This window comes from Cupressus sempervirens, chromosome 4 (genome assembly GCF_028749045.1).
Source record: "Cupressus sempervirens isolate cs-2001-9-10 chromosome 4, ASM2874904v1, whole genome shotgun sequence".
Lineage (NCBI taxonomy): Eukaryota > Viridiplantae > Streptophyta > Pinopsida > Cupressales > Cupressaceae > Cupressus > Cupressus sempervirens.
This window is the reverse complement of record NC_143121.1, coordinates 630,470,918-630,480,694: the sequence shown is the minus strand read 5'-3', so window position 1 is coordinate 630,480,694 and position 9,777 is coordinate 630,470,918. Positions and strand designations below refer to the sequence as shown.

The following is a 9,777-nucleotide window of genomic DNA, read 5'->3' as shown; positions in this document are numbered from 1 at the left end:
ATAATGGTCTCTCAAAAATCCACCACACCCCGCTTTTCTAGGATTCCCTTTTGTTGATCCATCAAACTTAGCTTTCAATCAATGCAAAGGAGGAGATCTCCATTTCACATATTGTCTCTAGTCATCTTGTTTAGTGTTAATTCATATTTCATTCATAGGATTTTTTATTTGGACTTCATCACTATTTTTGTTTTGAGATCTAAAATTCTCTTTAATGTCTCTAATGATATTTTGACCCACAATCCACTCAGGAGTTTCTTTATTTTTGAAAATTCTATTGTTCCTTTCTTTCCAAATACCCCAACAAAGATGGGGAAGAGAGATCTTCTAGAGAAAACTAATCTCAGCTCCTTTAATAGGACATATCCAATTCTAAAAGCAAACATCAATATTTTTAGGTTGAACCCACCAAATGTTACAATATTGAAGGAGGGAACCACAAACATTCTGGCTATATCTGTAATTCAAAAAAGGGTGATTCCTATCTTCCAAGTCCATCCTACAAAGGTAGTATCTATTCACCAAATAAATACCTCTTTTTTGCAAATTATCTAGAGTTTAAATTTTATTTTGGAGCATAGCGCAGAAGAAGATATTAATTTAGGGATAAGGCCCTTAGTCCAAGCTCTAGCCCACATGGGGGACTTGACCTTATCCTCATATCTAAACATAGAAGAGACCTTGAAAAAGCCACTAGATTCAATCCCCCACACCATTAAATCCTCCTAATTTGCATAAAGGCTACAAGCATTAAGGGAAATTTGGATGTTGGTAAAATTTTGATTAATCTCAGCAATATTTACCCAACTGTTGTTAGACCAATAATTCTCCACAAATTCCCAATAAACCTGTTTACATCTTTCTATAGAATTTATATCCAAAAAATCATCTATGAAAGGGTGATCCAAGGGCCACTCATCTTCCCAAAATCTGACTTTACATCCATTACCAACTTTCCACTTATAGCCTTTATTCAATATATGTTGAGCACCTTGGACAGCACCCCAAATAGAAGAAGAACTAGGAATGATAGGGTAGCATAAGAAGTTAGAAATAGAGGGAGCATTATATAGATAATTCTGTTTCCAAATAGAGCTCTATTCCTTATCATCATGATACACTCTCCACTCTTGTTTGGCCAACAAAGCTTTATTCATACTTCTGATAGATCTAATACCCAAACATCCTTCCATCTTAGATTTATAGATCTTTTCCCAAGCTATCAGAGCCAATCTCTTTTTTTCCTTAGTTCTAAACCATAAAAAGTTCCTTTGAATTTTATCAATTGCATCCACAAATTTAGTTGGAATCCTAAAAAGACTCAAAGCATAAGTTGGGAAGCTTTGAAGACAAGCTTTGAGAAGAGTCATTTTATTTGCTTGACTCATCATATTACCTTTCCATCCAGCTAATTTCTTATTGAATTTCTTAACTAGATCCTCCCAAAATCTTTTAGAAGGACTAAGCCCCAAAAGAAGGCCTAGAGATAAGTACTCGATAAATAACCTATAGAACATGCAAGAATATTAGCAATTTTCCTTTGTCTCAAAGCAAGAGCATTGATAAAAGAGAGAGAGCTCTTATCCCAATTTATCAACTACCTAGAGATAGTTGAATAAAGATTTAGAGCCTTTTTAAGAGTTCTAGCCTCTCTAACATCAGTTTTTCCTAAGAAAACAGTATCATCCATAAATTGTTCATGAGGACAAATAAGAGGATGAGAATTAGGTCTCACACCTTGAATTTCCCTCTCAAAACCATCTTCCCAATATACCTGCCTAGACTATCAACCATAATAGTAAAGAGAATAGGAGAAATAGGATCACCCTACCTTAAAGCCCTAGAAGGTTCAAAGAGATCAAAAGAACTCCCATTGACTAAAACAACCATAGAAGAGGTAAAGACAAGATGAAGAATTAGCTTAATAACAAACTCATTAAAGCCAAAAGGAAGTAAGATCTTTTGAAGAAAACTCCATTCAACTCTATCATAAGCTTTAGCAATATCCACTTTCATAATAAAACCCTGGTTGTTGGTCTCAGATAAAGAATGGATATTTTCATGGATAGAAATAATAGAGTTCAAAATTTTCCTTCCAGGAATGAAACCATTATGTTGCTTAGAAATAAGGTTAGGAAGGATACCCAATAACCTCAAAGTAAGAACTTTTGAGATGATTTTGTAAATCGAGTTACAAAGGCTAATTGATCTAAATTGTTCAGGGGAATTAGCTCCATACTTCTTTGGAATAAGACAAAGAAAAGTTAAATCAGTCTCCTTTAGCATTCTTTTAAATTGGTGTTATTCTAGATCTAAATCATTGTTTTATTGTTTATATTCCACTATGTGGTTATTGTTCGGGGCTAGCACATCTCCATCGGGGATTCTCTTGCCTTGGACTATGTTAGTTATGTAATGATAACAGAGTGCAATATGAAGTTAGTTGTAAACCTTTCTATAGTCAAGTAATATTTTGAGTGATACCTTATTATTCCTTATATAAATTACATCACCAATTCGCTAGTGTTTTTATATGCTCAGTTATTTAAAATTTTTCTTTAAAGACTAATAGAATCAATCAATGTATTATGGTTATGAGCCATGCTAAGGTTAACTATCTACAATTTTTGTTTGTCTTGTGTTTTCTAGAGTGAAAAGGTTTATTACGGAAATAGAAATTTGAAATTAGGTTGGGTTGATAAAATCCCTGCTAATGTTGCAATTAAGGTTTAAAAAAATAATAATCAAATTGTCCATGAACTAAGGGTTATGGGTAAAATTTCAAATTGATTGTGAAATATAGGTAGAAGAAAATTTTAACAATTTTGTAAAATTAGATTAAGATACTAAACTGAAAATTCTCAAATAAATTAAATACTAGAAGAAATCAAAGAAATCCATACCATTTTCTTTGAAAAAAAATTAATTTTGAACTTTTCCAAACTTTATGAAAACATCCAAATTACAAAAGAGTCATGCAACAATATATAATCAATAGTGATTTTTTGGAGAAATTTTTTCAAGCTTCATAATCTGCCAAAAGTCTTAGCCAAAATACTCCAGACTATCATTCCCAATCAAAATTTTCTCATTATTTCACCATATGGGAGTTTCTAGGATTGTTAAGATGGTAAAGCCTTGGTGAAATTGATAGCTACTTTGGTTTTTTTGTTTAATTTTAGGATTAAAAATATTTTTGAAATGTCTTCCCATTTTTTAATTTACACTTGTATATTGGGATGTTCTTTTTAAGCTTACACATTATTCTTATTAAATCAACTTATCTTGTTTGTACTTCACAAGAACTATGTTGTCTTTCAGCTCTTGTATTTATTAAAGCTTAGGTTTTGTGTATTGCACATTAATTCATTCAAAGCTTCTCATACCTAAAGTTTCAAATGAAGTCTCACCTATATATAGACTTTTGTAGTGGAAAACTACTTTTTAAGGTATGGAAGCTAATTATAGTTATGTTACTCTTTGTAAAACTATCTTTAAAAAATGCACTTAATTGCATCAAAAAAGATATTTATAAACATTATTTAAGGCATAGATTTGTGTTATCAAGTTTCATATAAATATTTGTTAGGGTAAAATTTGTGAACTCGTGTTATGCCACATTCAGGTCTCCTTAGTGAAAATGTAAATAAAGAGCTAGCTTTTCAAAATTTTAAGGTTGTCTATCACATAATCAATAAAGAAATTAGCTATCATAATAACATCCACCTATGCATGGTTGATTTGAAATTTATTTAATGTATCTAATAATGATCAAATTAAAAAGTTCTTAAGTTTTTAAATTGGCAAAAAACTTTTTAGGGTTTGTGTTTATATGATTTGTAATATCACATGGTTTATATCTCAATATTTTAAGAATGTGTCTTCATATTGATATCTCTTGACGAACTAGGCGGGGGCCCTAGCTTGGTTGGCTAAATCTTCCCTGTTGCAGGGGGTTGGTCATAGGTTCTAGTCTCCCCCGTCCCCGTGGTACTAGTGGGCGTGTCGCACCAGTGCTATCGGTCACGTTAAAAAGTTTACCCGGCACACTGCAGTTTATTGGGGGGCCGTGTTGCACCCGATTTTTGCAGTCTAAAAAATATATATATATCTCTTGACGAACTACATATATATATTTTTGAAACTTTGCATGATAGTAACAATAACTCATCATAATAAATTGTTTGACTCTTTAATAGAAGTATAATAATAGACTACTATAATAATTATAATTTAGTATTTTTTTAACTATATATATAAATATATATGTTAGAAACATTTCAAAACTTGTTAGTCAATGGTAGAAGTTGGATTATGAGGCTTTTTTACTCATTTTGACAAAATAATGAATCTCGCTTGCAATTTTGCATTATGATGAATTGATATTCTTATTAAGAATAAAGTAGTTACCAAATTATCAATTAAGAATAAAGTGAGTACCAAATTAAGGCGTTCCAAGACAAAATGCACCAATAACAAAAAAAAAAAATGTCAAACATGATTCTTTTTCAGATTCCAGTGAAATTTTCTCAAAATTTTGTTGTTTTCAATCACAAAATATATAGATCATGAAGATCAAATGATAAGAATTTCTTAAAAAATTCATTGTGTTTTTCGTTTTTTTGAAATTCAGTCAATGAAATGTAAGGAGGATAGCCGCATCCCCAAATTATTCATAATACACAAAAAAAAAAAAAAAAAAACCATAAAAAATCCAATATAGAAAACCTGTATCCCTACGGTTGGATGGCCTGTAGTCCAGATTCAAAGTCATTTTTCAGTCAGAGAGAGTAAACACGTTCCTTCCGGTCATGCTCGTTTTCCAAGTATGCGCTTAATTATCAATTCACAATAAGCCAAAACAGTCGGCGAGCGTCATTATTTTGTCAAAGATGAGAAAAAAACGTTCCATAGTCTAGATTCCATACCAGCCTGGCTTCATTAAACAATGAAAAACTGCATGTGAGCTCTCCGAGAGGAAAACGTCACAGACACTTCTTATAGATATTAGAAATGGGAAACCAAGTTCTTCATAATTACCATGGGCTTGTTGAAGATCATTTTGTTCTTCCCCGTTTTGATCATCTGCGCATCTGCACAAGATGGGCAGGGCCTCATTTCATGCCTTCAGCACAAGAAAATCACAAACTCGACCACTTCTAATTCCTCCTCTGCCTACGATTCTCTCTTGCTCTTTTCTCTGCAGAACCTGAGGTTTACAAAACCAGGCGTCCTCAAACCATACGTGTTGATTCTGCCAAAGAAGAGACAACAAGTAGTGGACTCTGTTATATGCTGCATCAAACATGGCTGGCAGATTCTTGTGCGAAGCGGAGGGCACAGCTACGAAGGTCTCTCCTCCACTTCCGATACCCCCAGTTTCGCCCTCATCGACCTCATTAACTTCGACCGTGTTAAGGTCGACATGAAATCCAAAACAGCGTGGGTGGAGGCGGGCGCGACGTTGGGACACGTGTACACCGCCATTGCAAATAAAACTGCGGTCTATGGCTTCTCTGCCGGAATATGCCCGAGCGTAGGCACGGGGGGCCATTTCAGTGGCGGCGGAATGAGTTTGCTGTCCAGAAAATACGGCCTCGCCGCCGACAACATCATCGATGCGCTGCTGGTCGACGCGAATGGGAAGCTGTTGAAGAGAAAGAGCATGGGAAAAGACCTGTTTTGGGCCATCCGAGGCGGCGGCGGCGGCAGCTGGGGCGTTGTGGTTGCATGGAAAATCCGCCTGGTGAGAGTCCCACGCAAAGTGACGGTTTTCACTGTCCACCGAACGGGGCGAAATCAGGTGACTGAGCTTGTCTATAAATGGCAATCCATTGCGCCTCATTTGGAACGGAAATTTTTCGTTCGCGCCGTCATATCAGGGACCCAATTGGAAAATGGGGAGAAGGACGTTAAGCTTACATTCAATGGAATGTATCTCGGCCCACTCGACAAACTGCTCAAAAAGGCCAACCGCAGTTTCCCCGAAATGGGAATTGTTGGTGGGGATTGCGAGGAGACGAGCTGGATAGACTCCATATCTTACACCGCACATACCAAAACGAGCGAGCTGCTCAGCAGGCACAATTCCAACAAAGGCTATTTCAAAGCAAAATCTGATTTTGTGACGAGCCCAATATCTAAATCGGGATTGGAGGGCGCGTGGGAATTCTTGGAAGAGGAGCTCAACGGTTACGTTGTTTTGGCTCCGCTGGGTGGAAGACAGGACGAGATAGCGCCGTCGAAGATTCCGTTTCCGCACAGAGCGGGGTATTTGTACAACATACAATATCAGGTTGCGTGGAGTGACATCAGCATGGAATCGGGCTTGGTCGATTGGATCAGAAGGTTTTACAGATACATGACTCCTCATGTGTCAAAATCTCCGAGAGGTGCGTATGTGAACTATTTAGATGTGGACTTGGGAACAGCTATTAATGGAACTACCAGCGTGGCAGAGGCAAGAGCATGGGGCGAAATGTACTTCGGAGGCAATTTCGAGAGATTGGTGGAGGTGAAGACCAAATTTGACCCCAACAATGTTTTCAGGAACTCTCAGAGTATTCCTGTGAACAAGTGAAATATTTCACTTCCTCCGATATTTAGAGTTTACTCCCTCAAATATTAAGGTTTACATAATATAAGCAGAAGAGGTACGGATTTGTATTTTATTTTTATTATATATTTACTAATTAGGAGAAGTTGGTAGTCTAAAAACTTGTATTTGGTAATGATGTAATTTTTAATTATATTTTATATTTTGTTAATGTAAATTATCTATATTTTTTAATATTATGTTGATATTTTGAAATTATTGATTATTTAATACTTTTAGACTAAGAATCAAGACTTTGTGTGTGATGTTTAAGTTGTCTTTATTTTGAAGTATAGAGTAACTAGAGAAAAAAATTACATAATTGTTAAAAGTATGATTGTTCTCATGATAAAAAGTGTAAGAATGATGTTGCATCTTTTTCCACAATTGAGATATTGTAACACCCTGCTCGAGAACCCAAGAGAAATAAACCTAACATGTTACAATGTTTACTGAACTTCTTTTTTTTTTAAAGTTTAAACAACATCAAGATAACATTAATGCGGAAACAATAAGAACATACACATCAAATACACATTTGCAATTACAGATACAGTTTCAATTCCTCAAGGATTCCTTTACGTTGAGTCACATTTAATAATTTAAAATTAATTAGTTTAAGTTCCAAGTACAATGTCTCAAAATCATAAAGAAATATCAAATACATAATCGCATAAGCACAGCATAAGTATATCTAATACAATGAAAGTACATCCACTAAATAACATCCATTGCACATGTCACAGGGTATGTGAAAATAGATACAATACATCAGAATACATGATAACATATATACATCATCTGAAAAGAAGTCTCTGAGATAAGAAATAAGAATGATAAAGGTACATCTTCTGCAACGAACATCCAACAGCTATCAATGTGAGGGGGACCCAAATGGTAAGAAGACACTACCTCCCGACCGCATGGTTACCTAGTCAAGCTTCCACTCCCACCGTGCAAGGAAGATAATGAACGATCCCCGTATGGCTAATCAAACATAACACATTCCTAGGCAAGGTACCCCTAATAGCCAAAACTACCTCAAAGGTAACACATGCTACTCAAGAAGATAAAATAATCCAAAAGTAAGAACACTCAATCCAATACCAACACCACATAACCAAACATCATACACGAACCAAGTATAAACCAAATACCAAGATCATAAGATAAAGTCAACGAAAGATAATCACCTCAAGTCAAAAACCACATATCAAGAGTTCATCATCCATGAATCACCAATCATCATCAATGAAAGTAATAACCACAATAAACACATCCAACAATAAGTATGCCACCATAGGTACACATAATCTACAAAGGAGACTCAGGCTACATACTAGGGAGTGTCATCACATGGCTGCTTGAGTTACCCTAGACTGATCTCTTAATAGACCCCAGACCCTCAAGCGTTGAGTTACCCTGGACCGGTTACTCTGAACCCTGGACCCTCAACATGACACATGTGGAAACCAAAAAGCCCTCTCAAAAAGATGAGGCAATCATCCCATTCCCATCCTTAGTCTATACAAGCACTCAAGGCATGGGTGGATCAAATATCTCTAACTTATCTTTTTAGTGTGTTTCCCCCCAAAAAAATTTTAATTACTAGATTATCACTTATTACATAACTTGCATTAGGTTACCCTAACACTGACCACTTTGGGTCCCAGACCCCTATTGCAAGCCACTCCCAAGTCACGTACCTAGACAACCTCTCCTAAGCACATAAAAACACAGTTGTGTCCCATACCACAACACCCATAATGATCAAACTCAGTTCCTTAACATGCAACCTAAAAATAAGATGGTTCTCCCATCCAAGTACACATAAAAGCTCCACAAGGTAAATCTCATAAATATAATCTCAATATGAATTACAAAACACATCATGACATCCAGCCATATAAATAGTATAAAATAAATCTCACAAAAACCTCTGGTGTACTCTCTAGACTGGTCAACATCTAATCAACACCAAAATCCAAAGCATAGACAATAGAAGCAAAACAATACAGTTCCATCAATATATTTCTGAATTAATAAAAGGTTCCAGTTTGCAGTAAGATTCCAATTTCGTTATAGTACAATTTTTTGAATAAATATGAAATATAGTTTTACCCTTACGATTAAACTCATTCTCGTTCTTATAATTAAAATAATAACATGACTTAAAAGTAATGGTAATCATTTATTAAAATAATAATAATTGATTATTAAAAGAGAATACTCCCAATTCCATGAATAATCAAATTTTACATAATATAATTAACAATATTTAATCGATAGTTATCATTAATCCGAATTATTCCAATTTTATTAAGCCGATATCATAATTTTAAAAATAACTCCAAATATATATATATATATATATATATATATATATAACTTAAGTAAATTTCATTTATTTAAGCTAATTAATAAAATAAAAATAATCTTACTCTTTTATTAAATATTTATTAAAACAATAAATATTAATAAATTCATTTAAATAATAACATTCATTAATCAAATTACTAAATACTAATAAAACTTGTTAATAAAATATTATTCAATATTAATTAAAATTGACATATTAAAATTCATTAATAAATAATAGCTAACTTTATGTCAAATTATTATTAAATATTAATAAATATTAATAAACTTTAATAATAATTAAAGAAAAACAAACTTTATAAAAGAAACAAACGTACCATTTTATAAAAAGGCTATCGATATAATAAAGGTAAGTGAGTACTTTTTTTTTAATAATATTTTTATATTTAAAAATTGACAAATATTAATATTTATTAAATCTCATATATTAATACTAATTAATTAATACATATATTATTAATTGAAAACTATAATAAAACTTATAAATCAAAATGCAAGCATTTTTTTCTTGAAAATCGCTGCATGAACTAATTAAGCCGCATGTGAACAGTCACCAAGATTTAGAAAGAGGTAAGTGGGGTTTGTTTATATATATTTATTTATTTATTTATTTTTATTTTTTATTTTTTATTTTTTTTAGTTAAAGATATATGTTGTTTTGTAATTTTAAATTTTATTTATTACAAAAACTTTTAAAACATTTTTCTAATGTATGTTTTTTTTAAATTTAAATATCAATAATAATATTTCTTTATTCTATTATGATTATTGTATGATTTTCTTTTTTTCTATTCATAAATATT

General features: G+C 33.2%; 1 pseudogene; it reads left to right on the top strand.

Annotated features, from left to right (window-relative positions):
- Positions 1-5,041: 5,041 nt before the first annotated feature.
- LOC149562810 (berberine bridge enzyme-like D-1 pseudogene) lies at positions 5,042-6,580 on the top strand (annotated as a pseudogene).
- Positions 6,581-9,777: the final 3,197 nt, after the last annotated feature.